The sequence below is a fragment of the Aethalodelphis obliquidens genome, unplaced genomic scaffold (assembly GCF_003676395.1).
Source record: "Aethalodelphis obliquidens isolate GAN/ISIS:26980383/991018 unplaced genomic scaffold, ASM367639v1 scaffold68, whole genome shotgun sequence".
NCBI classification, from domain to species: Eukaryota; Metazoa; Chordata; class Mammalia; order Artiodactyla; family Delphinidae; genus Aethalodelphis; species Aethalodelphis obliquidens.
In genome coordinates, this window is record NW_020838012.1 from 275,378 (window position 1) to 296,693 (window position 21,316).

Below are 21,316 nucleotides of genomic sequence, written 5' to 3' on the forward strand. Positions count from 1 at the left end.
CACGAACCCGTGTCCCCTGCATCGGCAGGCGGACTCTCAACCACTGTGCCACCAGGGAAGCCCCGAACCTACACATTTTTCCAAGATATTTTACCTGTGCTCTTTTCCCAATAATAATTTGCTACAAGAGGAACTGTTTTTTCTTTTTTTTTTCATTAGCATCCATTCTATGCAAGTCTAAAGGTATCCAAGAAGACTTAAGGTGATGAGTATTTACTTTTTAATCCATGATAGTAACTTTAATCTGATATGTGAAATTAATGTGAAAGCATTAATTTAGGAATTAAATGATCTGTGTCACCTACCCTACAAAATACTTACTGACTCTAATTTTCCTTATATCTGAAATGATGCTAGACAGCTACTTTGAGAATTCTATAAAATAACATACAAAATGATGTTGTAAATTATAAAAGATTAAATGTAAATGTTATTTTTATTGTTTCATTTTTTAAAATTTTTATTGGAGTATAGGTGACTTACAATGTTGTGTTAGTTTCAGGTGTACAGGAAAGTGAATCAGTTATACATATATCCACTCTTTTTAGTTTCTTTCCCATATAAGTCATCACAGAGTATTGAATAGAGTTCCCTGTACTATGCAGAAGGTCCCTGTTGATTATTTATTTTATATATAGTAGTGTGTATGTGTTAATCCCAACGTCCTAATTTATCCCTCTCCCCAACATTTCCCCTTTGGTAACTATAACTTTACTTTCAAAGTCTATGAGTGTGTTTCTGTTTTGTAAATAAGTTCATTTGTATCATCTTTTTAGATTACACATATAAGTGATATCATATACTATTTGTCTTTCTCTGTCTGACTTACTTCACTTAGAATGACAATCTCTACGTCCATCCATGTCGCTGCAAATGGTATTATTTCATTCTTTTTTTATGGGTAACATTCCATTGTATATATGTACCACATCACTTTTATCCATTCATCTGTCAATAGACATTTAGGTTGCATCCATGTCTTGGCTATTGTCAATAGTGCTGCAATGAACATTGGGATGCATGCATTGTTTCGAACTACATTTTTCTCTGGGTATATTCCTAGAAGTGGAATTGCTAGATTATAGGGTAGTTCTATTTTTAGTTTTTAAAGGAATCTCCATACTGTTCTCCTTATGGAGACTTAGATTTCCACCAACAGTGTTTGAGGGTTCTCTTTTCTCCACACCCTCTCCAGCATTAATTGTTTGTAGAATTTATGATGATGGCTGTTCTGACTAGTGTGAGGTGATAACTCATTGTAGTTTTGATTTACATTTCTCTAATAATTATTGATGTTGAGCATCTTTTCATGTGCCTCTTGGATATCTGTATGTCTTTGGAGAAACGTGTATTTAGATCTGCCCATTTTTGACTTGGGTTGTTGATTGAGCTGTTTGTTTTTGATTGGGTTGTTGCCTTTTTTTTATTGAGCTTCATGAGCTGTTTGTATATTTTGGAGATTAATCCCTTGTCAGTAGATTCATTTGCAAATATTTTCTCCCATTCTGTGTGTTGCCTTTTTATTTTGTTTATGGTTTCCTTTGCTGTGCAAAAGCTTTTAAGTTTAATTAGTTCCCATTTGTTTATTTTTGTTTTTATTTTCACTACTCTAGGAGGTGGATCCAAAAAGATCTTGATGTAATTTATGTCAGAGAGTGTTCTGGCCTATGTTTTCCTCTAACAGTTTCCTAGTGTCCGGTCTTACATTTGATCTTTAATCTATTTTGAGTTTATTTTTGTGTATGGTGTTAGGGAGTGTCCTAATTCCATTTTTTTTTTTACATGTAGCTGTCCAGTTTTCCCAACACCACTTATTGAAGAGACTGTCTTTTCTCCACTGTTTAGTCTTGCCTCCTTTGTCATAGATTAAGTAACCATAGGTGTGTAGGTTTATCTCTGGACTTTCTATACTGTTTCATTGGTCTATATTTCTGTTTCTATTCCAGTACCATACTCTTTTGATTATTGTAGCTTTGTAGTATAGTCTAAAGTCAAGGTGCCTGATTCCTCCAGCTCCATTTTTTTCCCTTCAATATTGCTTTAGGTACTTGGTGTCTTTTGTTTTTCCACACAAACTGTAAAATTTTTTGTTCCAATTCTGTGAAGAATACCATTGGTAATTTGATAGAGATTGCATTGCTTCGTGATTTCTTTGGGCAGTGTGGTCATTTTGATAATGTTGATTCTTCCAGTCCAAGAACGTGGTATATCTCTCCATCTCTTTGTGCCATCTTTGATTTCTTTCATCAGTATCTTATAATTTTCTGAGTACAGGTCTTTTGTCTCCTTAGGTAGGTTTATTCATAGGTATTTTATCCTTTTGATGTGATGGTAAGTGGGATTGTTTCCTTAATTTCTCTTTCTGACTTTTTGTTGTTAGTGTATAGCATTTGGTAAAGTTGCAGGTTACAAAATAAATGTAGCTGTTAAATGATAATGGTACCTATTTGATACTCAATACTAGTTTGATCTAAACTAGTTTACATAACTGAATAAATTTAAAAATTAAAGTCTGTTATTACTAGTATTTATAATTTATTACTAGTATATATAAATTTGCAAAAATTTACTTGGGATGTATTTTAGTAATTTTCCTTTTAAATATAAAAAGGTGAAAAACACTAGAAATCTCATTAGACAGAGAGAAATATCATTATTACTTTACTGACAGTCCTTCATACATACAATATATAAATCATAATGTATAATCTCCTTTCGCATTGCTTTCCCTACTTAGTACATTGTAAAAATTATTTCAAGTCAATTAGTATAGATCTAACAGATTAAAAAAAATTGCATGATATTGTGCTGGTGTATGGACCACATTTTATTCAATTATTTTCTGCTTGATCAGTAGTCACGTACTACAGCAAACTTTCTTTGTTGTTTTTGTGTGTGTGTTTGTGTGGTAGATTCCTAGATCTAGAATAACTGTGGTAAAGGATATGCATATTTAAATTTTGTTAGTTAACGTCAGATTATTGTTTGAAAAATTTAAGTTTTCAACCAAAAGCATAACGTTTTATTTTCATTGTTCTTTCATCAACAGTAATGTTGAGAATCTTTTCATATGTTTAATGGACTTTTGATTTGCTTCATGTGTAAATTTCCAGTTCAGAACATTCACACATTTTTTTCCTATTTATTGTCTGTTATTGATTTGTAAAAGCTCTTTTTCTATTACAGGTATTAATGTAGTTGAAATATTTTTACAATCTGTTTTTGTTTTGGCTATCTGTGTGGTATATTTTGCTTTTGAAAATATTTTTTAAATTATTATTCTGTAAAATATATAAATCTTCCATTAAATCTTCTGAATGTATTTTCTTCTATTTCTTCTAAAAATATTTTCTCTTTAACTATTTTATATTTACTTTCTTTCTTGTATGCACTCCAATCAGGTTTTCATCCCCATCAATTATTAGAAGCATTCAAAAGAGTTCATCACTCCCTCAGTTTTAAAACAATCTTGTGACTTGGCTTCTAGGCTATCACCTTGCTTCTTTAGCCCCCAACTGAGCTCCCCCTTTCCACTCTCATGGAAAAGTCTGTTCTCCATGGAGCAACCAGAATTACACTATAAAATATGTATCATATAAAACACAGTTCCTTCAGTGGAGGAAGCCTCCAGTGATTTCTTTCATTTAGCATAAAATCCATACTCTTACTATGGCTTATGAGTTCCCCCATGATCAGGTCCCTGCCTGTCTCTTCAATCTCCTCCCCAACTCTTGCTCTGACTTCACTTTTTTTTTTTTTTCTTGCGGTACGCGGGCCTCTCACTGTTGCAACCTCTCCCATTGCGGAGCACAGGCTCCGGATGCACAGGCTCAGCGGCCATGGCTCATGGGCCCAGCCGCTCTGTGGCATGTGGGATCTTCCCGGACCAGGGCACAAACCTGTATCCCCTGCATCGGCAGGCGGACTCACAACCACTGCACTACCAGGGAAGCCCCTGACTTCACTCTTTTTTATCTGCAAACATGTGAAGCTTATATCTCCTCAGATCTTTGCACTTGTTTTTCCTTCTTGTCAAAATGTTCCTTCTCCAGACATCTACAAGGTTTTCACGCTTGTTCATTTGGGTCTCAGCTCAGATGTTGCCTCCTCAGAAAGACCTACCATTGTTATACTGCAGTAACTTTACACTGATGTTAAATCATATATTACATCATATGTCACATATTTCCTTTCTTCTGAGATTATTGTCTGTCACCCACACTAGATTCAAGTTCTATGAGAAGGGACACAGTCAATCTTCTTTTTCCTAGAAAAGCCACAGTAGGTCCTTGATAAATATTCACTGAGTGAATAGTTGAATATATGAATTTAAATCTTTAATACACCTAGAATTTTTAATCATGTATGTTGAATTTGTCATTTATGATGTTCCTATAAACACTAAGATTTATTTCTGAACTTTCTATTATATTTCACTGATCAATTTGTTTATTCCTATTCCAGTACCACTCACTCAATGGTTTATTCCTTTGCCACTGTTTTGACTATATACCTCTAAATTGTGGGAGGATTTACCATATTTGTGAAGATCATGACATATTTCCACAACCTAGAACATGACTGGTATTTCCACTTGTTTAGATCTTTTTTTATGACTTAAAATGTTTTATCTTTATTTTTACATGCTTGTGTCTTTATCTACTTAATACTCTAGTTTTTGCACAGAGAAGGCAGACCTTGACCATGTTTGTGAGTTAAGTCAATTATGAATTAGAATCTCTTACTTCTTCATATGTGGCTCCTTTATTATTATTTATGGGCTAGTCTCCAGATGTCTGACCTACCTCCAAGATGTCCCCAGGAAGGTGTTCCTGGTTTTGGCTCATTCTGTCACACCTAATTTCTCCTGAACTTTTTATAAGCTGCTCTATCTACCTAGAAACTTTTCCTTCTTCACTTTGCCTGGTTAATATCATTTAGATCACTGTGTAATTGTCATTTATTCAGGGAAACTTTCCTTATCTTCTTTGATAAAGCCAGCTCCCATTATTAAACATGATTTTATCTCCATGTACCTTTTCTTATTAGCATTTCTCAGAGCTGGCAATTTTAGAATTTTCTGAGATTATTTGAGGATGTCACTGAAGTTCACTAAAGTTAGGGACTGTGGGGACTGTGTCTGGTTTTTACTCAAATTTTATCTGCAGCACCTAGTGTAATGAACTGACTCATTAATGTTCAATAGATATTCATTGATTAAAAGACTGGGTGCTAAACATTAGATAAACCACATTAAAATGTATTATGTAACACAGTACAGAAAAATTTTCTATTTTGCTGATCAATATCTTCCTCCTCTTTGATATTCTTAAAGCTATTCTCTCTTTTCAATTAACGTAAGAATAAAGATTCAAGTGTATTAGAACTACATACAACTTTGGAAAATAGACAGCAACAAAACTATTTAACATAAAGTAACCTCTTATCTGATTCCTCTAATAGGAAACCATTGCTGCTCAAAAACAGAGTGCTGACTAGCCTTAAAGAGTGGCAAATTCAGCAAAACTCTTTAGTGCTTCAGGAAATTATTAGCAATAAGCACTCTGGTCTGGCTTGACCCACAAAGGTTAAGTTCATTGTTCATTTTTAATGTTTCTTAGTTGGAAAGCTAAAATACTTTAACAAATAAACTGATCATATGGTATATAAGATCAGCTCATTTAAAATTCTACTAATTACTTGTCATTAATTTAGAGACCATTGCCAATATATGTTAATTTTAAAGAAATGACAATGTTCTGTAGATCCCTGTGGTATTGATCTTTAAAATATTATTTACCAATATAATTCTTTACTCAATTAATCACTTTAGCTAGCAAAATCTCTGAGTGGCATCTGCCAGTCTTTCTAAGTCTGTTTGTACTGTTCATTTGTGTTTTTTTCCCAAGAACAGAGCTCTTAGTGATATTACAAATGTGTTTCTGGAATAGCTGTCTAATGGAAATTGGCTTTGGAGAAATGCTTAGGTTTATTTCCCTCAAACCTTTACATTTTTTGTAAGGGAGCTTTAGCATTATGGAGCATTTTTTAGAAAGCATCTTTAAAATAGTTGACATTGGTCCCTATTGAATGAATGTCTTATTGGTATTGCCCTAGCAAACATCTATCTTACACAATGTAAGAACATTAACATTATTGTACATTTGTGTTTCAAAAATTTTAATAGTTTTATTTCCAATCAACTACAAATGCCTGGTCATTAGTGAGAATGTGGACTCTGAGCATCCTATATATTTATTTTTCCAAAAAAAGGAGAACACTTAAGACACCATGTGATTTGAATATAAGTAGCTATAAAATTTACATGAAAGATCAAGACTAAAAAGGAATGAATGACTTTCAACAGAATTCAATTTGAAACTGTCTCTATATCAAAAAAAAAAGATTTAAAAAATTAACTGCAAGAACAGAAAAAGCAATATTTAACATATATTGTAGGTTGAATACATACCAGGAATTCTGCTAAACATTCTATTAAAATTTTTACATAATACTCTTGATAATAGGAAAAAAAAATTCCTTAGAATATGCTAAAAATAAAAGTTGATTTTCAGTTAAAAAAAGTTCTTCTTTTGAAAAGCACCTTAAAGAATATTATGCGCTTTCATATTGTAATAATGTAAAGGGTTATAGTTACATCTATTCACAAACTTATCCCAAGAATTCAGTCACAATCTGAAAAACACTACATACATGTAGTTTTAATACTTTAGCTGATTTAGAAGAATATGATTTCATATTTGTTGATTAATAGTCAGGAATAGTGACACATTAATTTTAATTTAGAGCCAGAATGTACTAATTAATAACACACATGTGCTAGTCTCATGTACATATAATTGACACTTAGAATATTAAAATCTTTCTGCACATTAGAATGCACAAGGAACATAAGAACTATGATGAACTATGGATGCATTTTATGAGTCTTAGAAATATGATTTGTTAAGGGTTTAATTATGTCTCCCCAAAAGATATGTTAAAGCCCTAACACCTGGCATCCTTGAATGTGGTTTTATTTGGAAATAGTCTTTGCAAATGTAGTCTTGTCAAAGTGAGGTCATACTTGATTAAGGTGTCCCTAATCCAACGTGACAAATGTCTTTATAAGAAGACAAGAGACAAGGAGAGAACAACATGTGAAAACACAGGCAGACATTGAATTGCTGTAGCATCAAGCCAAGGAATGTCAAGAATTTCCTGGAAGCCACCAGAACTTGGAAGAGGCAAGGGAAGATATCCTCCTCTACAGACTGCAGAGGGAGCATGTCCTTGTTGACAACTTGATTTTTGGACTTCTACCCTCCAGAATTGTGAGACAATAAATTATTGTTGTTTTAGACCATTCAGCTTTGTGGTACTTAGTTACAGCAACACTAGGAAAGCAGTACATGGCTAAAACGTAGGAAAAATGTTCATGCTTGTTAATTGTTTGGTGTATGAGACATGGGACAATTTGATTTTATGGTACTATTCTCCTACCTCAAAGAAATGCATGGTTATATTAATGTATTTTAAATTATAGTGAGTTAATATTAATCGAGTTTTTAAAAATTAGTTTATACTTCTTGATATATCTTTGGGTATCCTACCCATAATCCAGACTATCGAGTTACTCCCAGTTCCTGAATTCACCATGATGTCACATTTTTTCACATTCTTTATTCTTTTCAATTCTGGAAATTCCCACCATTCTTTGAGTATTTCTTATCTTCTTGTATCAACACTTCATTGTCATAATAATGTCAGTTACTTAACAAACATCAACAAAACATGTGTGGCATATAACAATAAACATTTATTTATATCATGGGCTCTGGGGTTCACTGGTGGCCAGCTCTGTGTCATATCTTTCATATTCCAGTACTCAAGCCTGACATGTTCTGTTGGCATTCACTGAACTCACAAGATAAGTGGAAAGTGTAAATATTTTTCAGGTCTTTGCTTGTGTTACATCTGCTAAATCAAACCACATGGCTTATCTCAGAATTGAGAAATAGGAAAATATTTTCAACCTCTCTATGGGAAGAGTATCAAAGTTACGTGTAAAGGGTCTTATACAGGGAGTGGCAAAGAATTGGGTTATTAATGCAATCAATCTACCATTCTTTCATTCTCTGTATTTGTTTCTTTTGAAACTTCTTTTGGAATAACAATTCACCTCATTTTAACAGTGCTTTCATATTTTCTAAATTTTTGTCTTTTTGCTTTTCATTCTTGTTGATTTCCATACTCTTTTAACTCATTAACTTTCTCTTTGGATATGTCTAATCTGCTATTAATCAATCAATCCACTGACTTTCATTTACAATGGTTAGTTTTTTATTTTTAGAAGTTGTATTTGGTTCCTTTTACAAATATGCCATCTTTTTAAGAATGTGATTTATTAGTTTTTAATTCTTCTTTATCTCTTTAAGTATTGCAAATATACTTATTTCTTAGCTCTTTCCAGTTTCATCTTTTGATTCATTTCCATATTTTTACCATGAATGACTTTACAAACAGGTTATCTATCTTCTTTCACCTACCTATCTCTCTCTTTTTTCTTTTTTTTTTTGTGGTATGCGGGCCTCTCACTGTTGTGGCCTCCCCCGTTGTGGAGCACAGGCTCTGGACACGCAGGCTCAGTGGCCATGGCTCACGGGCCCAGCCGCTCCTTGGCATGTGGGATCTTCCCGGACCAGGGCACGAACCCGTGTCCCCTGCATCGGCAGGCAGACTCTCAATCACTACGCCACCAGGGAAGCCCTCACCTGCCTATCTCTCTGTCTATGATTCTATCTCTCTATCTATCTATCTTTCTACCTATCTATCTATATCTATCTATCTACCATATTGTAAAATGTTTTTATGCATATGATGTGATGATCACTTGTTTTTTCTACTTTATTTGTTAATATTGTAAATAATATTCCTTGATTGTAAGATGTTAAAAAAATCTTGCATTCCTGGAATAAACCCCAGTTGCTCATGATGCTTTATATTTTTTATATATTGCTGGATTTGATATGCATATATTTTGTTAAGGATTTTAGTGTTCATATTCATGAGAGATATTGGTCTATACTTTCCTTTCCTTGTAATGCTTTTGTCTGATTTTAAAAAAATCAGGGTGATGTTCTCATAAACTTAGTGGATAGTGTTCTCTCTCTATTTCTAGGAAGAGATTCTGTTTGATTAGTGTTATTTCATTCTAAATATTTAATAGAATTCACCAGTTAAGGCATTTGTAGTAATGTTTTAAATTATATATTCACTTTATTTAATAGACAGGAATATTCAGATTTTCTACTTCCTATCCTATCGTATTCTGATCAGTTGCTTCTTGGGAAAAGGATTTTTTTCCAATGAACTATTTATGGACACATTCTATTTTACCCAGAGTTCAAACTTTGGTGCCTTAATTAACACTGAGTGCATGAATCTTACCTCTACTTCTAGTACATAGGCCTGCCATGGTATTTTCTTCCAAATGCCCAACTTAAAAAATTCTTTACTCCTGTGTATACCCTGTCCCCTTGCCTAGCAAGTAATAAGCTCAGAGTTTGTGCTTTTGATCAGACCAGTCTTATTATCTGTGCATTATCACCTCACGGGGCATGGTTTCAAGATATATAAATTTATATATGTTGTTTAATTTTCAGGCAATGTGGCAAAATAGCAATAAAACAGACTTTTTAAGAATACAGACCTGTGTTCAAATCCCAGAATTCCTCAAGCAAGCTATTTACATCTTTAATTTTCCATTTTTGCTTCTGCAAAATTGGAGTAAAAATTACAGCACATGAGACTGTTTTGGGGATTATGTGAAATAATCCATATTGTCTAATGATCAATAAATTGTGTTCTCTTCACCCCTAAAATATAGGAGCATATAGTTTGAGACCTCATTGAACACCTGAACATTTTTTTTCTGTCACAACACTGGGACTAGAGCTTGAAAAACTATTATCAGGAACTTCTCAGAGCAAATCTGCATGTGCCTGTAGCAAACCTACCTCAGACTGAGAATCAATTGTTTTATACTTTAGAAAAGGTGTCCTATAAATATAGTTAGCCCTTATTCAGTTGAAAGGAATAATATTGCCAACTTGAAAGGAGGGCAAATATCTATTATTTCACTGAAATGCATTAATTTAGAAAACTTAACTGAGTTAATCTAGAGAAACATGAATTCTGGGGGTAACTCTATGAGCAAGGGCATCCCTAAAAATAGTTTTTCCATTTTGTCTCATGGATCCACATCAGGAAAGCTAAGGGAGGTGAGAATGGAGGTGGATTATACAATAGGAACTCTTCAAGAAGAGGAATTAGATCTATTAATCTCTTGTCAAAGTTATGGTATTATTTGTAATTATTAATAACTTATTGATACATTATGAATATTGGGTAGTATGGTGGTCTAAATTTGTACATCTAAACATAAACAGACAGAATAACTTTAACATATTTAACTAGTCAATTCAAACACGTGTTTGAACTGGTTGCTTTCACCACTGAGTGTTTTCATCATTTTGTAGCTTTGGCATGGTGTTAACACTTTTTTAAGTATGATGACCAACACATCCTGATGTATGTAAAGAAATTTTCCTAGAAAAAATTCTCAACATGCTGTATGGTCTCCAAGAAAAATACACAAAATCAGTGGTGCTTCAACATCTTTTTTTTTTTTTTTTTTTTATCAATCCATTTCTGGGCAAGATTTCAAAGGAAGTATCTGTTACAATGTTAGACACTTTCCAACAGATTGAAAAAGAAACATTCCAACCAAAATCTTACATTTGATCAGCTGCCATATCAAGGGATGGGTTATTTCTGCTTTTAATCTAAATGTTCTTGGTTAAAAGAAAGAGTTTTAGCTTCCATTTGGATATTAGTGGGAATAATATATCTAAATTTCTCAATGGATGAAAAGTTGTTTTGATAATATGACCTTCTACTGAATAGGGAGGTCTACTTTTGAGATATAAATTGAATTTGGAAGTTTCTAAATAAATGTGATTAGAAAATTTTCCAAAATACCATCTTTATTATTTCTTTAAGAAAAGAATTACAGCTCCTGCATACTTGCCATTGGGATATATTTTAAAATAGCAAAATCACTTTAGTGTTGTTTCAGCATAACTAAAATTTGATGATACAGCAGCAGTTATGTATGTACATGAACCAATCTTAAAATTATCCATTTAAGATTGGTTCATGTACATAACTAAACCAATACTGTGACTTTTTCTTCTTAATCTATCTTATATCTACTTTGTTCAAGAAATGTCCCTTGGTAAAGTTGAAAATTAGAGTACATACATAACCCTAAAATAAATAAATATTGCTCCATATTTGATCTTGTATTATCCAAGATAGTATTGGTTTCATATAATTATACTTAAAATAAATATAATGAATTATATATCCATCAAAATGCAAACTGATCTTGTACCTTTTGTAAAAGTTAATATAAATTTACAAACAAGAAAAATTTATAAAGCCATGTGTTCCTCTTTTCTTATTTGTTTTAAAACATTATGCTGTATAATTGTAAGGCAAGTAGGGAAAGTAGGTAGACAAGGAGAAGAAAACATAAAAAAGAAGAAAATTATGATTTGATCTCTTTGTACCTCCTCATGTCACAGACTTTTGAATTGATATATGCTGTTTACAAAACTTGGACTATGATCTGAAGTTACAAATTCTGTATGTTATTATGAAATTTGACCTTAGCAGGTATTTGCTACCCTCTTTAATGTTGATTAAAGTTTACAATCCAATTGTTTTTCTAACAAGTGTGATGTGAGATTAATTTCTAGCAAAGTGAAAAAAAAAAACACTACACTGTCATTGGGAAAGTTTAGTTTACAAGCCGAAGGAAGCTCATTCACCCTATCTAAATATTAATTGCAATAGTTGATACCAATGCATCTTTATAACACACACTTTAACTGCAGGAGGAGTCAAAATGGTTTGCACTCAGTTTAAAATTCCAAAAAACAACATATGTCTGATGACTTCTGAATATTAAGAGTTCCAATTCTTGGTGCCAGTTGATTGAATTCAGATGTGGTTGCACCTGGAAATCATTGTGGCTTCTTTTAGTTATCAGATGGCTGAGGATATTAGACCATGATAATGTTGATGTGTATGGAAAATATAGTATATTTTAAAATACTTTTTCTTTAATCTTCTTTTACCTCTTCCACTACTCTCCCTCCTACCTTCTGAATTATAAAAATACATGCTTGAGGTAAAAATTCTATATGTTTTAGAAGGATATTTAGTAAAATGTGAAAATCTGCTTCTCTTATCCTGCTTCTCTCCATTCAATTATTAAGTGGTCTTAAAAATTTTTATATAATTCCCTGTATTTCACAGGTGTAGAAGATATTTTCCCTAGTTTGTTCTTTGTATTTTGACTTTGTTGTGATATAAAATTTTTATTTGTTTGCAGTAAAACATATCAATCATTTCTTTTGTAGCTTCTGGGTTGATATCATACTTTAGACAACCTAAAGTAATTCCAAAGGTTATTTTAGAATTATTCTAAAGATAATATAAATATTATTAAGATTCTAAAATAATGTGCCTATGTTTTTTTGTTTGTTTTTTATGCTGTTATGTTTTCAATTCGTATCTTTAATTTAGCTCAAATTTTATTTGATGTTTTTCTTTTTTCTTTTTGAAAGACCTGAGAAAAGGACTTTTTTTTTCTTAAATAATTGACAAGCCAGTTGTCCTACCTCTTTTATTTTCCTATTTAAATATCACAACATTCTCTCATTCAAGTTCAAACAAAGGAGAGCAAAGCTTTATATGGTCACTGTATCAACTCTTTTATTTTTTGATCTTACAACAAACGTTTGCAGCATCTCAGTGGTATTGATAAACACAGCTCCAGTGAAAATTGTCATAAAAGAAGGAATTTATTGCATATTCAATCTGCTTTTCATTTGAAGTAGAATACTCTTCTGATTTATTTAAAAGTGCAGTAGGATGTTTGAGGAGAGTTTTGATGGAGAATTTGTTGACAACTAAATTTTTATAAATCCATAAAATGGCAGATTCTTGCTCATTGAAAAATCTTGGAAAAGAAAGTAAAGCAGATGGTTTCAGAATTCAATAATTTTAAACCAACCATAACACTGAAGCTACATGAGGAATACGTGTTTCATTAAATTTTAGTTACTCCCTGAGTCCTAGATAGACCAGGTGAAGAGGTGAAAATATTCCTCTGTCTTGGCTCTGTACATAGCCCTTGGAGAGTTTAATCACTTGCAAACTCAAGAAAAGAACTGACTGGCACAATCACCTAAAACTATTTCATGAAACCAAATATATTTTCGGTCCCTTTTAAAATTCTCCTTCTTGCCCTTTTAAGTGTAAACTTCTGATGGAAAATGGTATAGGCTAAAATGATTATCTCCCAGACCAGTGACCAAATAATTCATAGTTCTGATGAATTTGGTCACAGAGAAATAAGTAGGTCAAAAATAAATCACTGTCCATTGCAACTAATTGATCCAGTCAAAATTAAAGACTAATAAGTTAGAAACTTCAAGTGTCATGATGCTGTCAGAGATGTGGAATAGTTTAATGGTTAAAAGATGTCTAACTCCCTGGGTTCCAATTTTGGCTCTATTGCTTGACAACTGTGTGTTATTTATTATTATTTATTATTTATTTATAATCATGTGTCATTTAGTCTCTTTTGTTTTCAGTTTCCTCATCTGTAAAAAAGGGTTGTGAGGATAAATTGATATAGGTAAATAATCTAGCATTCAATAAATGCTGTTTAATACTCTTTTAATTTTTTATTCTATAACAAGGGTACTGTCCTTTAGAATCTATAACCTCAAGATTCAAAATTGTAAGAAAACAATTTAGGCAATTTTGTTTCTGATGACTTACAGACTATGGAGAAAAGTTGAACACTGACACTTATATGTCCTTACATGTCTACACTTCGATTTCCTATCTGAGTTCTGCTTTCTTAAAAGCATTTTGCAATTACTAATAAGATCTAAGAAGTCCTCCTTTAGAGTCTTATTTGTTTTACATAACAGTCTTCCTGTTCCCTCAGAATAGATAAGGAATACATTATTTTATAGAAAATACAGAGAAGTATAAAAGGGAAAGTAAAAATCAAGTACAATTCTATCACCTAGAGAAAATTTCATAAAAGAGTTAATATTTACCTGCATACTTTTTTTCTTAGGAGTCATAGCTATTTTCCCATATTGTTATATATTTATACAAATATTTCTGTTTAATATTATTTTGTATTTCAACCTAAATTTATCTAACCATTTAGATATACCTACATATCTATATAACTGTATTTGCTTTTCTTGCTACAAATAATGATGGTAACATCTCTTGTTTTGCATCTTTGATTAACCCAAGGAGAAATTTCCGAAAACAGACTCTGTTCTGAAGGTATGTTATCACTGAGGACCTTGATACATATTGACAACTATTTCTCAGAAATTTTATACCAATTTATATTCCCACCATTTGTATTGCAGCTGCATTTAGGATAACATTTTTTGACATTTGCCATTTTGATAGGTAAAAATGTCATCTATTCTTGTTTTAATTTGCTTATCTTTGATTAATAATGTCTTGTTTTTTCACAAGAGTTCTTTCTTAAGAATTCATTTGTATGTCTTTTTAATTAAAGGTACACCTCATTAATACTTTTTAATGTTATCAGTTTGTAAGAGTTAACCAAGATTAAATTATTATTTATATTTATGTCACTACATGTACTTAATGTCTTATAGACTGCAATTTGTCTCTAATACAACTATGCCATTGGAGTTAAGATAACTGCAAATTTTATTTGGGACTAATTTAAACCTACTTGCATCTGCTACTATAATCTTTTCTCCTTTTTTAAGTGCTCACCTTTGAGGGCATTTGCTGGATGCTTGCACCTGATTATACATTATCTCCTGAAAAGTCTTCCCTAGGCCTACCTTTATATATATTTCTTTAAACTCAGACGTTTCTTTTTTTTGTTTTTTTCCTGTGGTACGCGGGCCTCTCACTGTTGTGGCCTCTCCCGTTGCAGAGCACAGGCTCTGGACACGCAGGCTCAGAGGCCATGTCTCACAGGCCTAGCCACTCCATGGCATGTGGGATCTTCCTGGGCCGGGGCACGAACCCGTGTCCCCTGCATCTGCAGGCGGACTCTCAACCACTGCGCCACCAGGGAAGCCCTAAACTCAGACATTTCTTGACACACATAGTCTACCTGCTTGGCACACCAGTCTCTCATGGTTAAAGTATATATTGTTCTCTAATCATATCACAATATATTAACAGACTTCCCCTCCTAGATAGATAAATTATTTGCCTATTAAGGAGTGGTTATAATGTTGGGAATTTCCGACACAGAACTTGGCAAGTTAGAAGACAATTTTTAGGTAGACAGGTGTTCTGACACACTTATATAAGACTAGACTACCAGGTAGATATTAGCAGTCTACATAGCAACAAAGTGAGACAGGTCACTTCTAATTTACAATCTCCAAGATCTGATGTCATTTTCCATTGATTTTTGCATCTGTTATAAAATGTATAAATCCTTAAATGTTGACATGTTAATGATCTTAGATCCCAAACAGCAGGAATTACCTGCTTTTGACAGAGTTTAAAGGATAGTAGTGAACACTCTAAAAGAGCTAGAAGGGCAATTTAAATGATCAAGAAGATTGAGATGCTTAAACTCTGCAAGATGATGGAATAGAAATATTGAACTACAGTCTGAAAAGTCAAATATTGATGAATGAGAATGAAGGTCCAAGTACACACAATCACAAAAGTTGAAAAGGATTAACAAGGAGATTTGTCCAAACTCTCAGTATTAGCATTATGGAACACGTATCAAGTTTACAAATTATATTTCTAAAGAATTATGAAAGAAAGTGTGTAGCACAGTGTAATTAATAAAATGAGAGAATTTAAAATTGGTGCAGCCATTATGGAAAACAGTATGAAGATTCCTCAAAAAATTAACAGAACTACCATATGATCCATGTATTCTACTTCTGGGTATTTACACAAACAATATGAAAGCACTAATTTGAAAATTTTTATGCACCTCTATGTTCAACACAGCATTATTTACAATAGTCAAGATATGGAAACAACCTAAGTGCTAAGTGCCCATCAACTGGTGATGGATAGAGAAGATGTGGTAGATATATGTGTGTGTATATATATATATATATATATATATTTCATTTATTTCATGCTAAATGAAATAAGTCAGATAGAGAAAGACAAATTAAGTATGATATTACTCATATGTGGAATCTAAAACAAACAAATATAAAAACAAACAAGCAAACAAAACAAAATAAATGAATAAACCAAATGAAACCAACCTGGAAATACTGAGAACAGTGTAGTGGTTACCAGATGGGAAGGTGCAGGGGGGTATGAAATGGGCAAATGAGGTATAGTCATTGATAGAAACTAAACTTTTTGTGGTGAGCACACTGTACTGTATACAGAAGAAGAAATATACTGTTTTATATATGGTACTTGTATAATGTTAAAAACCAATATTACATCTATAAATTTTCTTTGAAAATAAAGAATTCAGATAAATCTAGACATAAAAACACACAAGGGGCTAAGAACTGTCGGTGAGTGGGTTATTTCTTCCTCCAGGCTTTATTTACTGATTATTTCATGAGAGGTAATTTGTCTTATTTCCTTACTGCACTTTTTCCTTGCTCTCTTAATAGAATGATGTTAGATGCTATTGTATGCAGTTTGCTTAGTTCCAGAGTGATACTCTTTATAGCCTATGTCAAATCAGTGGTCATCAATAAATGTGTATTAACCATAAAATAATCACATATGGTTGTAAAATTTGACAGCTTATGATAATTTAGGAAACCATTGATTTTGAAAGTGCAATGACTTTACAGAATTTGAAAGCATTTAGGTGATTTTCTTAGAAAGGTGAAAAAAGCTATCATGCTGTAATTTTCTGTGATTTTATGACTTAACCTAGATGTATCTGAAAATGGCTTCTATATTCAATAGGTTGTGAAATAAATTGCCTTTTCTGGGTAGTGCTACAGGATAATATAAAGGTCACTGTCATGTTTTAGACTTTTAACAACATTCATTGTGTTAAAAATAAATGTGGCTAGCATTTTTACCTCTTGAAACCCAAGTTATATAAATTGAATTTTATGATATAAGGTATGTGGTAGATGAATTACATTGAAAACATGTGTACATATCATATTGCTACAGTTCTCTTTAATTAAAGTTCATTTTGGAGGCTTCTTTTAAAGTTAAAGCTAATATCTCTTAAGGTCTCTAGTTATTGAAATCTGGGTTTGAGTTTAGTGTTTATGGGATAAGCTAATCATGTGGAAGTGGTCATAGAACCTTACACAGTCTTAACTTTCTTGGGCTGTTCCCAAACAATGCAGAGACTCTTCTTAAGAATAATCTTTTCATATTATTTTTGATATAGTTCTCCCTCTTGTATAACACACAAATTTTTTTAAATGGCAGGTACAGAGATTGTCATTGTTGACAAGGGGTCACAGCAATGCCAACATCTTGCTGACCAGCCCAGCTGGGCTTTGACAACTTCACCAAGAAAGGAAAGAGTAAGATCAAGATACCAACATTAAGAGTGAATACAAAAAGTAAGAAGTGATAAAAAGCTCATTTAAGACATGGTAAGTAATTCTAGAACCCAGGTTCCAGCTTTAATTTCTACTTTGAAAAAAACCTCTCTTTTTAATTCGTTCAAAACTGTTTTATCAGTTGATCCATTTATCACCATTTCAGCATTACCGTTGTTATTGTAGATTCAAGGTGATCAGGACATGGTTCCTGGCTTTAAGGAACTTATGATCTAGTAAGGGAGAGACAAGAACACAAAAAATTATAATGCAAACATTAGGCCTAAAAAAAGCAAAAATCCTTATGTGCATTTATAGAAAACAACAAAAAAACATGTTGGAGAAATTAGGGAAGAATTCACTAAGGAAGTGGAATTTTGAAAAGGTCCCCATCTATAAGCAGAGTCAATGGCTGGGTGGAGGGAGTCCCTGAAAGATGTGAAAGGATGAGTGTGAAGTCAGTTGAAAAATAGTGATTGGTCTCTTTTGTGTGTATGGTGTTAGGGAGTGTTCTAAATTCATCCTTTTACATGTAGCAGTCCAGATTTCCCAGCACTACTTACATATTTTTAAGATTTTTATTGTTTTTATTGAAGTACAGTTGACATACAGTATTATGGTAGTTTTAGGTGTACAACATAGTGGTTTGACATGGATAAACATTATATACTGATCACCAGGATAAATCAACTATCTGTTGCCATACAAATTTATTGCAATGTTATTGACTATATTCCCCATGCTGCATGTTACATCCCCATGGCTTATTTTATAATTGGAAGTTTTTACCTCTTAATTCTCTTCACCTATTTTGTCCAACCTCCCACAGTTCTCTCCTCTGGAGACCACCAGTATTTTTTTCTGCATCTGTGAATCTGTTTGGTTTTGTTCATTCTTTTTCTTTCTTTTTTTTTTTTAGATTCCACATATAAGTGAAATAATATTTGATTTGTCTTTTTGTCTGACTTATGTCACTAAGCATAATACCCTCTAGATACATTCACATTGTTGCAAATGACAGAATTTTCTTCTTTTTTATGGCTAAGTAATATTCCATTGTATATATATATATACCACTTCTATATATACCACATTGTATATATATATACCACTTCTTTATCTATTCATATTTTGATGGGCAGTTAGATTGTTTCTATAAATTGGCTATTGTAAATAATGCTGCAATGAACATAGAGGTGCATATTTCTTTTCTAATTAGTGTTTTTGTATTCTTTGGGTAAATAGCCAGAAGTGAGGTAGCTGCTGGATCATATGGTAGTTCTATTCTTAGTATTTTGAGGAATCTCCATATTGTTTTCCATAGTGGCTGTACCAATTTAAATTCCCAAAAATAGTGTATGACTGTTCACTTATCCCACATGTGATTGTTTCCTTAATTTTTCTTTCTGATAGTTATTATTTTATAGAAAAACAATAGATTTATGTATATTGATTTTTGTATCCTACAACTTTACTGAATCCATTTATCAGTTTTAATAGTTTTTAGGTGGAGTCTTTAAGGTTTTTTTTTTATATATATTATCATGTCATCTGCAAACAGTGACAGTTTTATTTCTTTTTTTCTAATTTGGATAATTTTTATTTCTTTTTCTTGTCTGATTATTGTGGCTAGTACTTCAAACACTGTGTTGAGTAAAAGTGGTGATAGTAGGGATCCTTGTCTTATTTCTGATTTTAGAGGAAAAGCTTTCAGCATTTCACCATTGAGTGTGATGTTAACTGTGGGTTTATTGTATATGGCCTTTATCATGGTGAGGTACATTCCCTCTATACTCACTTTGTTGAGAGTTTTTAATCATAACTTGATTTTGAATTTTGTCGAGTACTTTTTCTTTATCTATTGAGATGATCGTATGATTTTCTCCTGTATTTTGTAAGGGTGGTGCATCACATTGATTGACTTGCAGATATTGAACCATACTTGAATCCCTGGAATAAATTCCACTTCATCATGGCATATAGCCTTTTTAATGTATTGTTAAAATAGGTTTGTTAATATTTTGTTGAGGTTTTTTGCCTCTAACTTCATCAGGGATGTTGGCCAGTAATTGTCTTTCTTTTTTTTTGTTAGAGTCTTTGTCTATAGTTTAAGTATAAGGATAATGAGCTTGGAAGCATTATTTCTCCTTTAAATTTTTGGAATAATTTGAAAAGGATAGGTATTAATTCTTCTTTAAATGTTTTATACAATTCCTCTCTGAAGACATCTGGTTCTGGACCTTGCTGTGAGGTTTTTTGTTTTGTTTTGCTTTTTGGAGTATAGTGGCTTTACGCTGTGTCAGTTTCTGCTGTACAGCAAAGTGAATCAGCCATACATATATACACATCCCCTCATTTTTGTATTTCCTTCCCATTTAGGTCACCACAGAGTACCGAGTAAAGTTCCCTGTGCTATATAGTAAGTTCTCATTAGTTATCTATTTTATACATGGTATTGATATTGTATATATCAATACCTATCTCCCAGTTCATCCCAACCCCACTTCCCTTTGGGTACCCTGTTGTGAGTTTTTGTATTACTGATTCAATTTCAAAACTAGTAATCAATTTGTTCAGATTTTCTATTTCTTCCTGATTGTCTTAGAAGAATGTATGTTTCCAGGAGTTTATCTATTTCTTTGAGGCTGTTCAGTTTGTTGGTATATAATTATTTGTACTAACCAATTATGATTCTTTGTATTTCTGTGGTGTCAGTTTTAACTTCTCTTTCATGTCTGATTTTATTTATTTGGCCCCTTTCTTTTTTTTGCTTGATGAGTTTGGCTAAACTTTAATCAATTTTGTTTATATTTTCAAAGAATGAGTTCTTAGTTCTGTTGATCATGTCTATTTTCTTTTTAGTCTCTTATTCATTTATTTCTGCTCTAATATTTATTATTTCCTTCCTTCTTCTGACTTTGGACTTTCTTTGTTCCTCCTCTTCTAATTCCTTCAGATGGTAAGTTTATTTGAGATTATTCTTGTTTCTTGAGGTAGGCATATATCACTATAAATGTCCCTCTTAGAACTGCATTCATTGTGTCCTATAGAGTCTAGAAAATTATACTTTATTTTTATTTGTTTTGAGCTATTTTCTGTTTCCTCTTTGATTTCTTCATTGACTCGTTGGGTTTTTAGTAACATATTGCTTAGTCTCCACATGTTTGTGTTTTTTCCAGACTTCTTCTTTTTTTTTTTTAACGTCTTTACCAGAGTAAAATTATTTTATAATGTTGTGATAGATTCTTCTGTATAAAACAGTGAATCAACTATATGTATACATATATCCCCATATCCCCTCCCTCCTGCATCTCCCTCACACCCTCCATATGCCACCCCTCTATGTAGTCACAAAGCTCTGAGCTGATATCCCTGTGCTATGTAGCTGCTTCACAATAGCTATCTATTTTACATTTAGTAGTGTATATACGTTCATGCTACTCTCTCATTTCATCCCAGCTTACCCTTTCCAGTACCCATGTCCTCAAGGCCATTCTCTATGTCTATGTCTTTATGCCTGTCCTACCCCTAGGTTCATCAGAACCATTTTTTTTCATATATATGTGTGAGCATATGGTATTTGTTTTTCTCTTTCTGACTTACTTCACTCTGTATGACACAATCTACCTCCATCAACCTCACTA